We start from the raw sequence: 15175 nt of genomic DNA on the forward strand, positions 1-15175 counted from the left end.
ATAAACATGCTTCCAGATTTAACTGCCTGATGAGAGAGAGAGAGAGAGAGAGAAGTGGGTGTGGGGGGGGGGGGGGGGTTAGCTTAATAATTCACTTGTCCTCAATTTCCTGGAAATAATTTTCCTGTTTTGGAATCAGAGGTGGAACGCAATTACAATTGTTTTTATCCCTGGGAAAGAGAAAGTATCAAAACGAATGGACCGGTTATCGATTCGCGCGCCGCCACGACCCAGAGTCCCCGCCCCTGTTTCAGTCTCAGGATCGGGCCCCACCGGAGCCCAGAAACGCGCCAGCGGCCCGGGCTAGCCTGGGCTAGCCGCGCCCGCGCCCGGGTCAGCCCTCTCCTCGCGGCTGGAGCGGCTGCAGCGGCGCCGCAGACAGGGAAGATTACCGTCGGTCGCTCGGAACGGGAGACAGAGGCGAGCCTGTGTTTGAGCCGCCGGCTCGCCTGCCAAACGACACGGGGCTTCTCGGAACACAAGCGAGCAGTTTCAGCCGGGGCGACCCGCGTGACCGCTTCGTGACAGAAGCGCCAGCCCGAGGTTAAACACCCAGAGTACACAGCCTGAAATCCAGACAAAAGTGGCACAAAGCAACTCGTTTGTATTCATAACAAGAAATACAAGTGGCCTCCCCTGAAGTTTCTATGGGAAAGTGTGCGCAGTGGCCAATGGCAGTGGCACCTCCTGGTTCTCACTGCGTAAAATTATGTGCTGAGTAGAAGGGTGTGCTCAGTAAAAAAAAAAAAGTGTGCTCAGTAAAAAGGTGTGTTGAGTAAAAAAGTGTACTGGGTAAAAGTGTGTGTTGAGTAAAAGGATGGGTTGAGTAAAAAGGTGTGTTCAGCAAAGAGGTGTGTTGAGTAAAAGGGTGTGCTGATTTAAAAAGATGTGTTGAGGAAAAGAGTGTGTTCAGTAAAAAGGTGTACCGGGTAAAAGGGTGTGTTGAGTAAAAGGATTGGTTGAGTAAAAAGGTGTGTTGAGTAAAAAGATATGCTGAGGAAAAGGGGGTGTTCAGTAAAAAGGTGTGCTCAGTAAACAGGTGTGTTGAGTAAAAGGGTGTTTTGAGTAAAAAGATATGTTGAGGAAAAGGGGGTGTAGAGTAAAAAGATGTGTTGAAGAAAGGGGTGTGCTAAAAGGGTGTGTGAAAATTCAAGTTTACCTCAGCAGTAAAATGCTGAGATAATGTTTTTCTGCCCTGACAGACCAGCGGGGGGGTGAACATGAACGAGATGATGCCCCTGGCCCCATGCTCGGGGAACACCCTCCCCTTATTAGCGAGAAGCCTCCCCCTCCTTATTAATGCACAGCACTGTGCAGAAGTCACAGACCACCCTTTTGTTCATTTACTTTCCAGCAAAAAATGCCATTAAGTGAAAGGTACTTATTTTTCAGTGTCAGAAAATAATGCAGCCAACATATTTTTAACATAAAATTACACAAACATCTCCACAACTATGTACAATATCAAAGCTTTCAGTATTTAGTGTGTCTACCCTTTGCCTTTATTACAGATTCCATTCTTTTCAGGCAACTTGCTTTGAGTTTTTTTGAAGAAATCTGCTGGAATATTTTTCCATGCTTCTTGTAAACACCTCCAAAGTCCATTCTTAGAATTTGGTTGCATTTTGTGCTTTTCTAAATCCACGTAAACCCAAACACATTCAATGATGTTGAGGTCTGGACTCTGGGGTGGTCAGTCCATTGTTCTGAGAACATAAACAGCTGGATCTTCTCAGCAGTGTGCTGGGGGTCATTATCTTGCTGTACAATAAATTTGCTCCCAATCAAATGCTGTCCAGAGGGTATTGCATGATGTGTTAAGATTTGTTTGTGTTCATCAGCATTTATGATGCCTTCAATCAGAACCAAATCACCAACTCCAGATGATGTTATACAACCCCAAACTTGCACGGATACTGCACCATGTTTAACTGATGGTTGTAGACATGGTTCAGAGTCTTTCACTGCTTCAGTAGTGTACGTACAGCACTGCCTTCTATCACTTCATAAATTTCAGAAAGTACAGTCTTTGTGATGGTGATATTTTCAGTGGTCTACCAGTTCTTGCACGGTTGTTAGTCATAGTTTTTCTGTACTGTATCCTGTAATCATCTTTTGAACTCCAGTTTTGGAAACTCCTGTTCTTTCCACTAATTTTCCTTAGACATGTATCTTCCTTATACAGTTGAATTATCTTATATCTGATCTCATCACAAACATCTCCTTCAGCCATTTTAGATGCATAAGACGAAGAAATGTGAAAGGCAGTAAAGGAGTGTTTTGGTAGTTTGTTTGTTTCAAATCTAGAGTCACTTTCAAAGGCAAAGGATTCTAACGTAATGTCACTGACACTTTTGCAAACATCTTTTCTTGTGAGGAGAATGCTGTAACTTGTTCGCTGATTAGAAGCATAGAAGACAAAGTGGCGCACAAAAGAAAGAGTGGACAAATACTGATAGATAATACTTAACGGTAAATTCTGTAATTCTGTAATTTCCCGTTAAAATTAAGGTTTCCTGCATTACTGTCTGACACTGAAAAAAAACTAATTTCACTTCATTCCTGATTTGACTGGAAACTGAATAAACAAAAGGGTGGTCTTTGACTTTTGCACAGTTCTGTATGAAAGTCTCAAAATGCACACAAACACACACTCATACACACAAAATGCACACACACACACACATAACAGGGAGCTTAAATAAAGGAGGGGCCAAGCAGATGGTGCCCTGCCGTGCTCCGGTCACGCCCCCCCCCTCACCTCCGCCCTCCCCCCGGGCCTCCACCTGGCGGAGGTGTAATAATGGAAACACCTTTAGCTCCGCCACACGCCCTCTGCCTGACCGCGGGCCCCCTATTCATACGGGCCCGGATGGAAACGGCCCAGCTGGGGTGGAGAAAGGAGCCCCTCTCCCTGCTTTTGTTCTGCTGCTGGCCCCCACTGAGAGGTTCAGCGGCAGGGAAACCGACTGCCGTCCTGCGAGGCAGCGATTGGGCCCGGCGGGCGCTGACGTCACACGCCAACAGACCAATGGCGAGGGCCGGTGTGGAGGGGGCTGGTTTTGTTTGCAGGTGCACGTACTCCTTTTTTTTAGCCCTGCTACGGAGCCAGCTTCCGAGTGTGTGCGTGTGTGCGTACGGGTATGCGTGTGTGTGTGCGCGTGTGCGTACGGGTATGCGTGTGTGTGTGTGTGTGTGTGTGTGTGTGTACATGCTTGTGTGCGTGAGTGTGTACATACATACGAGCATGAATGCGTGTGCGCAACAGAGAAAGAGCGTTGCCGTGGTGGCTGTGTGGAAGCCCCGGCCGAGGGAGGCCCGTCTTGGGGGGGGGATGGTCACCCGCTCTGCCTGTCTGGGTCGGGCCTGCTCAGAGCTCCACGGGAGGCCTTTGTCAATAGCAGCCGATGCCTGCTGATGGGCGAAGGCCGCTATCAATATTACATGAGCTGCGGTGCGCTGCGTGCCTTTTTCACTTCGCCAGCCGAGGGGGAAGGGGGGGGGGTGGGGCTGACCAAGCGTAGGTCCCCCACACCCCCCCCCCACCCCAACTCCCCCCCCAAAAAAAGCCTGCGTTCCTCTCCCCTCTGAAGTCCTCCAATTATACTCAACGACTGTCGATATCTCCGTCTGTGGGTGGACACTGAGGACAGGATCACAGAGAGGGCACGGGTCGCTGACAAGCTACTTATTATTTCCTGCCATTAAAAAAAAAACAAAAAAAAAAAACAGTCAAAGCCAGTAAATGGCATCTGAGGAAGGAAGCTCCGCTTTCATGACCCTGCTACTGTCCGGCCGATAAACAGAAATGACTTCTCAATACGCGCGATTAAAAGATCCTAAAAATACGCTGGTCGGAGCATAACCCGGGCACATAAAATATAAAAAACATATAAAGAGAGCCCTTAAAATGTTTAAAAGCGTCTGCGCTCTGTAAATGCGGCTCTCGAGTGTCATCTGGCGGTCGGCCGTGTGGGAAGAGCGGGAGAGGGCGCTTTCACTTCCCGCTGTGACGGCGGTTCACACGCTCCTCCAGGCCACCGGAGGCGCCGCTCCTCCGGACGCGCGACGAGGGGCGCGGCCCCCCGAGCTGCCGGGGGGGTGAAAGGTCGGGCGCCGCGCGCCTCTGATGCTCACGGCGGGCGGAAAACACCGACCCGGTCGACCTGACCGGTCCGGGCGGCAGTCGTTGGACGCGGCGAGTTCGGTGGAAAAAGTGCCGGACGTCAAGCTCCCGTTTTTCGCGACGCCTCAGAGGCAGAGATGGCGGGAGCTCCGCGGCTAAGCGCGCGGGCGGTCTTTGTGACCGTCGCTCCAAAAAGCGGCGGGAACCCCAGCACGGGCCGGGGCGCGGCCGGGCGGGGCGGGGCGGACATTAATTACAGCAGAGACCGGAGTTATTTATCTATCCGTACGGAGAGGGGGGGTGGTGAAGAACGTTAACGGCAATTTCGATATCCCGCTGAAGGGTTCGGGATACTATTGATATCAGCGTATTGATTATGACTGACTGATTGGCTTTAAAGCGCGGCGTATTGAAAAGCGCGGCGTATTGAAAAGCGCGGACGGGGACCGCTGACTCGCCGCTTCTACAGATCTTACTCGTCGGGGGGAAGGAAGCGCATTCATTACAGTCCGCCGGCTTCCACTCGAAATGGATTTCTTTCTCAAAATAGATCCGGAATCTGGAAAAACCGGCCGATCTCATGCATTTAAGAGTACTCCCCACCCCCCCGCGCACGTCGCTTCTATAAAAAATTTAAAAAGAAAAAACCTGTGACCTGTGCCCGGAGGCCTCTGATAAACCGCCAGACACGCATCCGGTGTCAGGGAGAAACGCGTCCGCGGAAACGCGGCGACTCACGGGGGGTTACTACAGTGCAAGCGCGGGTCGCCTCGGTAACGCCAAACAGCACGTTTGCGTCAGGTCCCACACAGAAATAAAGGCCCGCTTCTTCATTCTCACGCAGACGCGTGTACTGCAGAGATTTTCACTGTTAAATTACGTGTGTTACAAGTAATTCAAGTAATGTGCCTATTAACATTTTCAAATGATGCGGAAGCACTTACTGTTTGTATGGATTCTATTAAGTACAGATGAGCCAGAAAGCACAATCAAACATTTGCATCAGGCACGATTCAGTGCCCCCGAAAAGCTGCTACTGTCCATTTAAATGCCTTTAAAATAAAGTCCAGCACCGGCTATTAAAAGAGGGGGTTCACTGAAGATGCACAATAAAAGGAGACTCGATGAGAAGCAGACACTCAGCTGTGGATTGGTGAGGTTTTTTTTTCCCCCTCCACCAATGGCTGCTTGTGAACCGTTTCGTGCCGACCAATGAAAAGGAGCGAGAATGAGAGAACCGTTCGAGCGGAGAGCAGTATGGCCCCCAGGCGGTCAGCGGAGGCAGTTTCGGCCCCAGCGTCCACCCCGCGGCCCCCTGGGAAAAGAGGGAGGAGTGGCACCCTTCCCGTCCCACCTGCAGCCTGTGGCGGTGAGAAGAATCCATAACCGCTGCACCTGCTCGCGTCACTGCCTTGTTCCCGTAGCAACATCTCCATCGAGCCGCAGAGGGAGATTAACATTTGGGCAGGCGAGCCAAAATGGCGGAAGTCGGAGGAGGGGAGTTACCAATACAACAACGGGGACGCTTCGGGCCCTACGGCGTACCAGGTGCTCCTCGGCGACCCCTGTACCTCCACACCTGGCTGAGCGGGCGGGGCTAAGTGTGTGTGTGAGTGTGTGTCTGTATGTGTGTGTGTGTGTGTGTGTGTGTATATGTGTGTGTGTATCTGTGTGTATATGAGTGTGTGTGTGTGTTGGGGGCGTGTGTGTGTGTGTGTGTATATGAGTGTGTGTGTGTGTGTGTGTGTTGTGGGTATCAGCTGGGCCCTGACCGCGCAGCGCGGGCGGACAGATTGCGCGCATGAAAGATTAATAAGGTGCGGTGCGAGGTGCGGTACCCTGGCCCCTCGTTTACGCGCTTAGGAGGAGTCCAAAGTGCGCCGCTCCCTAACGCGCCTGATTGGAAGCCTTATTACCCCCCCCACCCCCCACCCTCCCCCATCTGGAACCTGGAGTCTGCCGAAGAGCGCAGAACGTGTCACCCCCGCGCACACCCCAAGCCCGGCCCATACATCAGCCTTATGTGCCGGGCCCCGGAGGACCCCGCCCCCCCCCCGCCCCCCCGCCCCCCCTCCGCCCCTCTCCCCTTCTGTAAATATTTGAGCGGAGTATTCATTAAGGCCGTGGCGTTTATTTAGCTCCGCCGTGCTATCTGTGAACCGGAGGCTCTGATTGTTTAACCCCGCCTCCGATCGGGGAGATTGGAGCCCGCGCACACGTGTAGGCTCGCTCGGGCTACCTGTCCCTTCCCCTCGGGTTTAATCACGGGGAGGGGAGGGGAGGGGGGGCAGGGGGTCAAGAGGGGCGTTTCGTTCGGCTGAAAGGGGGCGTTTCATTCGGCCGAGGCGTCGTGTTGTGTTGAGACCGTGTGCCCTTGTCCATACGCGCGCGGGGACGCACCCCACCTAGGCTCCCCCCTACGCCGCGAGACAGCCCAGCCAAATGAAACGCACAGGTTTATGTGCGGTCGCTAACCACTTGTGCGTACACATAGACACACGTACCACACGCTCACACACGTACCACACGCTCAACAGGCACGCACTCTCACACACATACACAAAGGCACATACACGCGTGCTGACCGACTGTCCTTTCTGTGTCATGCAAACAGAGACCACGCACAGAGAGACACGGCAGATCACAACTACTAATGCATGTCACAACCACAGAGCCAGACTAACAGTGAGGAAGACTGCACCAGACAGCCTGTCACAGTCACCCAAGCACACAGCACACTGCAGACACAGACACACACGCACAAGCGCACACACACACACGCGCACACGCACACAGACAGACACAGACACAGGCACACACAGACAGACAGACAGACACACACACACACGCACACTGCAGACACACACGCACGCACAAACACAGACTGCGCACACACACATGCACACGCACAGACAGACAGACAGACAGAGACACACACACAGACAGACAGACACACACACACACACACACACAGATACACACACATGCACAAGCGCACACACAGACACACACACACACTCTCTCGAGGCCCTGTTGGGTGAGCCGCCTGACTGCAGCAGGCTCCGCCCCCCGCCCAGGCGGTCAGTAGCTCAAGCACCGACGCTCTTCCGGCCACCGGAGGGCTGCTTATCGGCGCATTGTTCAAGTCCGCTCTATAATTAGAGCTTCATTTCTCCCCACATCACCTCGTGATTCATACCGCTTTCCTAGCCCGGCTAATAATAGCCGGGCACGGCTGACCCAGACAGACCTCGGCCGGCAAATCACTAGCATACGGCGGCGCTTACGGACAGATGGGCGGCCGTGTGTCAGAGGAGCCCGTCCGAGTCCTCGCCGGAGGACGGAACGCACGTGAACTCTGACGAAACGCCTGTTCACTGACCCACAAGTACGCAGACATAAGATACAGTACATTCCTGGGCACGCGTACTATACGCTCAGGCACTTAGCAGACGCTCTTAACCGGAGTCACTTAACGCAGCTTAGTATCCATCACCCAGCTGGATATTTACCGAAGCGACTCAGGGTGAGCGCTTACTTCAAGGGAACAACACCAGCGCCCCACACATGAATGGCACCTACAGCCTTGGTGTTACCAGCCTAGTTCCTAACAATTAGGCTACACTACATTCTACATACTTCTACATACTTATGGATACTGTAGGACCGCATGAGTAGTTAACTTGTGTTTGGAGAAGTATATCAGTTTTCTTCCAGGTCACAAGTTTGTGAAAAGGGTAGAGATTTGAAATGGAGAATCTGGATGTTCTTAGAAGGGCGGTGGGGGCTGGGGGGGCTGGGGGGTTTCAGCGACAGCGCTAGGGGAGCGGGGCGGCCGCCTCGTTTGCAATCCCCGTTCCCTCCGCCCCGCAGAGCCGGCCGGGGAGGAGAGCCGTGGCTGACAGTCCGCTCCCGGACTGTTCTGGAAAGACCCGGAACATCTGGAAGTCTTCGCTGCTAGACGGAGCGTTTGTGCGCCGAGCGGGGATTCCGCGCGGGCGCTCCGGAGCCGCGCACGCGTTTGATTTACGGCCGCGCTCTCGGGCCGAGCGGCGGCGGGAATTCCGTTACCTCGGGCGACCCCACCCCGCCACCCCCCACCCGGGAAAAAGAGCGGCTCACCGCCCGAGCTGCGGGACCCAGACCCTCGGTGCCCCCCCCCCACCCCCGTGCCAAATAAACACCGGCCCCTGCATTCCAAACACGCGGCGCAGGGTGCAGCACAATAGCGGCTGGGAGGCCTCGCCTAACTTCATCAGGGGAGAGGAAGCCGAGGAGACGAGGGGCACTGTGGCCTTTCCAGACACAGCCAGACAGCGATCGTCGGTAACATTTAACAAACGCTGCGGATTGGGCAGCGTCTGTTCCGCGCGCGGCGAAGGCCTCGCCGGCACGGCGAGCCCGCGGCGCTCCTGACACCTGGCCCGATCGATGCGCCGCCGCGCGCACAAAAGCCCTCTCGGCGCTCAGCCGCCTCGCGAAAATACCATTAATAAATAAACGCGCCTGAATAAATGATACGCATTTAAAAGCGCGTTTCGGGGAGTGACCTCGCTTCACATCCGAGCTGTCGATACTTCCATCTCTGCCCGCGCTCGCCGCGTCAATCAATGCTTTTCCCATCAAGTCGTCCGTCTCGGGCGCGGGAGCGGCCCGCGCAAACGCGAAAACGAGGAGAACCGCGCGGCGCTAAATCAAACATTGGCTTCAGCGCTACTAAGAGCGCCCTGAATTCCACCGCGCGTTAGCGTGCGCTCGTGTTCAGGCGAGCCGCTCTCCGCCGTTAGCGGTCGCTATCGTTCCGTTAGCGCTCGCTATCGTTCCGTTAGCGCTCGCTATCGTTCCGTTAGCGCTCGCTATCGTTCCGTTAGTGAAGTAAAAAAAACAGCGAGCGTTGAACAAAAGAGCACAATTAAAAATTGAAAGACGCGTTGGGAGAGATGAGCGATTGTGCGGAGTCAGTCGGGGCCGAGCGGAGGTGAGGTCGATGTCTCTTTGAAAGCGGGTCTTAATGAACCGTCGGAGCGGACGAAAATCGGAATCAAAAAGGAAAGCGGCTCTCCGGCACCAAAGACCAGCCAGATCGCTCCCACCGGAGATCAATAGGCAGTCTACATATGGATTCCACATAATAAAGCATCGTAATAGGCACCCCACTGCTAAGTAATTAATGTGGATTTTTATTAACATTTCAGAGATAAACAGATGGCAAGAGAAAAGAAAGGGAGTGGGAAAAACTGAAGGAAAATTCTTTATCGAATCAAAGAGGCCTCTCGTTTGAAAGATTTGTTTTTTTTGGGTTTTTTTTTTCACAGGCAAACGGCTAATGATGGCCAAGGTCAGGACTCGGAATCCGTCCGCGGCCGCTTTTGATCTTCGTTTCGGGGGTGTGAACGGGGAGCGGCGCGTCTGACCCGGCCGGGCCGGCGTCCCGAAGCGTCGGCAGCGCCGCTGTCGAAGGGAAACGGAGGGAAAATGGAGGACCGCAATTAGCGCCGCCGGTCCCTTTCATTTAGAGCCCGAGCGGAAACGAGGAGCGGATCCTGAAAGGGAGCGCGACCGCGCAGAGCAAGGCTGCCTTCGGCTCGCAACGCACCGCACCAGGGGCGTCGCCAGCCGTCGCTAAACCCGGCTCCTCCGAGAAGCTAATTAAGCGAGCGCTCCTCGTCCCGCGGGGTTTTGAAGGATCGGCGGTCTGGCGGGGGGGTGGTGGGTCGTCGAGGTCGGCGGCCGTATGAGACGCCCGGAAAAGGCGCCGAGTTCGTACCTTCCGCCCGGGCGCAGGACGCGGAAACGGAGAAACCGAGAGCGGCGGCGGAGTTAACGACCAGCGCAGCGCACCCCCCCGCCTGACGCTGCGCGCTTAAGCGCACGTCCGACCACCCGGCGGACGGGCTCGTCGGCCGGGGCCTAACGGAGAGCCCAACGCGCGTTTGAACCAGTCAGCCGCGCAGGCGTTTCCCGGTAACGAGGCGGAGTGCGGAGTGCGCCCCGATAACCCGATTACGCCGAGTTTATCCCGGGCGCCCCGCGAAACAAACAAACAAGCCGGGGGAACGCAGGGAGACCTTCTGGGGCTCCCGGCGCGCAGATTAGCCAGCGCTCCGGCTTCCTGTTTACAGGCGCGCGGAGGGGGGGCGGGGCGAATCATCAGCCGCTCGCTAAGTCGATAATCAAGCCGAATGTTCAGCGCGAGAGCGCTGAGGTGTGTCCTCCCTCAGGCTGGACCCCCGTTGCTCCGCGGAGCCGTAGGTCCTAATGCCGTCCACTTTGATCATTAAAAAGCCATTACACCTGGTCTTTACTCCCGCGCTGCTGCTGCGGCCGGAGCAACGGGGCTCAAATGATCCTTCCGCAGTGCGCGGAGCAGCCTAACTGCAGGCCCGCTCGGCCTCAAAGCTCTCAGCGCGGGAAGCGTCCCGGGCGCAGATGTGCTACTACTGCCGGAGAGGGGGAGGGGCTTCGGTGTGTCGCACACCGCGCTGAGAGGTGAGCGTGTGCGTGTTTCTGCATGCATGCGAGTCACAGAGATGCAACTTCATGTGCCTTTGTGTGAGTGGTACAATACTACAGCTGGGAGAAACTGAGTGTGTGTAAGGCATGTCTGCACGCTGGTGTGTGGGTGTGTGAGTGTGTGTAGTCACGTCTGCATGCCGATGTGTGAGTGCGTGTAGTCATGTCTGCACACTAGTGTGTGAGTGTGTGTAGTCATGTCTGCACACTGGTGTGTGGGTGTGTGAGTGTTTGCATGTGTGTAGTCATGTCCGCATGCCGGTGTGTGAGTGTGTATACTCATGTCTGCACACTGGTGTGTGGGTGTGTGTGTGTGTGTGTGTAGTCATGTCTGCATGCTGGTGTGCGTGCATGCGTTTTCACCACAGCTGTAACAAACACCCACATCAATACTACAGCTGGGAGAAACTGAATGTGTGTAAGTCATGTCTGCACGCTGGTGTGTGGGTGTGTGAGTGTGTGCATGTGTGTAGTCATGTCTGCATGCCGGTGTGTGAGTGTGTATAGCCATGTCTGCATGCCGGTGTGTGCATGTGTATAGTCATGTCTGCACTCTGGTGTGTGAGTGTGTATAGTCATGTCTGCACGCTGGTGTGTGAGTGTGTGTAGTCATGTCTGCACGCTGGTGTGTGAGTGCGTATAGTCATGTCTGTATGCCGGTGTGTGAGTGTGTGTAGCCACGTCTGCATGCTGGTGTGCGTGCATGCGTTTTCACCACAGCTGTAACAAACACCCACATCAATACTACAGCTGGGAGAAACTGCACCGTTCAACAGGCACATAAAACAGATGAGCTCACCCTTACTGTACTGGAGGACACCACATCTGGAAAAGTCCAACAATGCAACACTCATACTTCACACAACTGCACTCAATCTGAACACACAGACCAGGAAAGAACTGGGACATTCACAGCCCTGTACAGCTCCGAACCCTACTGACAAAGCTATTAATACCACCAGTAAAACGAATTAAGACGAAACCATCATGGAAGACATTTTATTGCTTTCCAGAACCAGGGATGGCTACACCCTCTTTCTCCAGCCCTTTTGGGGAGTGGACACAAGCGTAATCATGGAAATGGATGAAAAACAAACAAGCAAATAAAACTTGCAATGGGCGGTAAAACCAATACAGCCCTGCACTCACGCAGTAATAATTAATAATCACTGACAGTAATGTACTAGCTACTGGTAACATGAGCAGAGGATCAATACCGCACAAGAGCACGCATATTTACGACCGGTTTCTTCCTCAGGCACCTCCACACAGTGTGTCAGTGACGGAGTCTAGAATATTCCGCTCAGAAGTGTGCGGCTGCTCTGAAGAAATCAGGGTGAGGCACCTTCACACTGACTCAGCATCGCTTCCCTGCTTTGACGGCAAATTACTCCGACCGTTTCTTTGATCGCCGATGGTCAGAACGGAGACCGACGAACGTGACAAATAAACGAAATAAACACCGCGACAAAAGGTGGGCGGATCCACGCGTTTTGGAGGAGAACGGGCACACGTCCACCCTCTCCCGAATCGGCAGCGGTGTTCGCGCACGCACGCGGTTGCGGTTGCAGATGATTGGCCGTTCCAAATTGGGCTGGGAATTGGACACGTTGAACCCCACGTAGGCAGGCAGATTCATACAGAACAAAATTAACGTGACAGTTAGCAACTGCAGAAACCTAGCAAAATCCAGTTATGCTCAACGTGTCATAGACGAAATAAGAGTAGGGTGTCTGAGAAAGGTACCAAAGAGGCCCTGCGGCACACCGCTGGCACTTCGGGGGCGGCGAAAGAGACCAGCAGGGGCGCGATGTAGAAACGAGGTTCCAGGGCAAGGCCCAGCATGCCGAGTGACAGGCATGCCCCAAAAGCGAATCGCGGAAGACTCGAGCAGAAACAACGAAAAATCCTCAGCTGAGCCTCAAAGCCGGGGCAGGCGAACAACCCCTCCGTGTGAAAGATGACTGGGCGGGGCCGGGCTCCCCGTCACCCGGGTTACGCCCCCCCCCCCCCCCCCTCAATGCACTCCGAGCGCGAGGCTTCTGGGCACTGTGCGCATTAAAGAGCACCACGCCGGGGAAATGCATGTAAAAAGCTGGCCCGGATGCGATTATTCATCCCGTCATTTGAATAATTCAGATTACTCAAAAAGGCTCCCTTTTTTTGGCAGTCGCTCGGTACAGCCATTTACCTCACAATCAAATTTGAACAGATACAGAACTCCTTCAAAGTGCCAGGATAAATGAGTAAATCCTCACTGTGGTAAATAGTTACCCGAATTAGCATTCAGTCCAGTGCTTTTACTCGGAAGCGCTGAGCTAATCAAATCGCAGGGCCCGTTCGTACAGCTGAATTCCAGAGGACAAATCCAGGCACTTTACTGAGTAGCACACCAGCAGCTGTGACCCTCCATTCCCCAAATAATAAAACAGGGTACACGCTACAGAAAATGAATAAATTTGGTTCCCCAAATGTTAACTGGGTTTTCTTTCGCACCTTCGACAACCGGTGTCAATTGACATCAGCAGACAGGGACTCTCTGAGCGTGCCCCATAACTGCCGGGGGGGGGGGGATTACGCTCAGCTCCAGCGATCGCTCTGGCCCGCGAATCGATTGGGCTGAACTCTGGAGCCGCATTAATAAGGCCCTGGATTACAGCTCTGCCTTTAATTTGTCTAATGTCGCTCGGAGACAAAGGGAGCGGCGCGCGCGATAGCTAGCGGCGGTCTGGATCGACGCTAATGAACCCGAGCCGAATTAGCCCCTCCGTTCCCCCCCCCCCCCCCGCTAACTCCCGGCCCGGTGAGGGAACGCCGCGGGGCAGCGCCGCCGCCTTTAACCCGGGAAGACGGAAAGCGCTCTCTTCCGTCCGGCCGTCGTCGCTGAGAGACGCGAGGGACCGTCGCCGCACCGCGCCGCGACGCGGGAGCGAGTCTCGAGTGGCGGGGGGGGCGGAAAGTCTGTTTATCATTACCGCTCCCTCTCTTTTTCTCATTCCGTTTAAACAGAACAGGCCGTGTGTGAAATCATAGGATTAGGCAAACATTTGATCTTTGCTCATTAATCATTCTTTCCATTTATTTGACAATATGGAACCCAATAGCTTTGCATTAACTGACTGTGCTCATAAGCAAAAAGGATGCAGCGAGCTGGCAGAGATGTCCTTGGGTGGATGTGACACTGGATGAATAGTAAATCTGTACAAAAGCAGGCTTTAGACAGAGGCGTCTTCTGAGGAAATAATGAGAGAAAGCTTAAAACGTTCTGCACAAACCAACGGAGCACCTCAGAAAACAATTGCCTCTCTGTGGCTCCAGTGGTTCCACTGCCTCCGACTCCCTATTTCCTGCTCCTATGCTCACTCTCTTTCCCACACACACACACACACACACACACGCACCGCGCACGCTCACATGAACACAAATAGCACCCACACTCATAAACACACACACATCATACATACTCACATAAACATACACCATACACACTCACATAAACAGGCACCACATACTCACATAAACACACATCATACACACTCACATAAACAGACACCACACATACTCACATAAACACACACCATGCACACTCACATAAACAGACACCATGCACACTCACATAAACAGACACCACACATACTCACATAAACACACACAGCACATACATAAACAGACACACCGCACACACTCGTTGACACGTGCACACTAACATCTCCACACTCTCTCACATATACACATAATATACCCTCGATCACACACACGCATCCACTGAACACTGGAACACGCCTTCACACAAAAACGCAAACTCAATCTGACGTGCGCACACACACAGACAGACATAAAACCTCTCACCCAGACATACAAAACACACATGCACGTCATCACACTCACATAGGCTGTTGGGCAAGATGGCTGACACAACACTGTCTGTGCTTCAGCTCCTCATTTTTGTAAATGTCCTTAAAACAACAAGCATATCTTCCCCTTATTTCTGCATTTATAACTGCCGCCGTGATTCAGTTTCTCACTTCCCATTTCGGAGTTTCCCAATCAAGCAAGCGTCTAGCGAAACCTCCACACACCTCAGATCATGAGCGCAATACAGTAAACACCAGTCACGTCATAGCGGGGGGAAACAGTCTGCAGACCCACTGAGTAATGCTTTCCGCTGTGCTTCTCAACATGGTTCTAGCCCTCTTAAGACACAAATGTCAAGTTTTACGGAAACTGACGTGCGTGCGTGCGTGAGCGAGTTCGGTGGGAGCGCACGCAAATCCGCCGCATCGCGGCTGATCAAAGGCGAGTCGGAGGTGCGCAATGCGACGAGCCCCCGCTTCGCGCCGAAGCGATCAGCCACACTAGCGCAGCCTTTTCCGCCGCGTTATCCCACACAACAGAAACATTAGCATGTGTTCAGATAAATAAGGCCGGTTGTTTAGTCGCGCTCAATAAAACCCGCGGCAGCTGAAGCGAATCAATAGATGCATATTCATACGCGCCCCGGCAGACGCGCGCATTAACCGGTTCGGGCATTAACCA

The 15175-nt window shown here is 53.6% G+C and overlaps 1 protein-coding gene across 2 annotated transcripts in view; it reads right to left on the reverse strand.

Moving 5' to 3' along the window:
- The window catches only part of cdkal1 (CDK5 regulatory subunit associated protein 1-like 1), a 374306-nt gene that overhangs the window by 217604 nt on the left and 141527 nt on the right, over positions 1–15175 (reverse strand). The gene's annotated exons all lie outside the window — the stretch shown is intronic.

This window comes from Anguilla anguilla, chromosome 1 (assembly GCF_013347855.1).
Source record: "Anguilla anguilla isolate fAngAng1 chromosome 1, fAngAng1.pri, whole genome shotgun sequence".
NCBI classification, from domain to species: domain Eukaryota; kingdom Metazoa; phylum Chordata; class Actinopteri; order Anguilliformes; family Anguillidae; genus Anguilla; species Anguilla anguilla.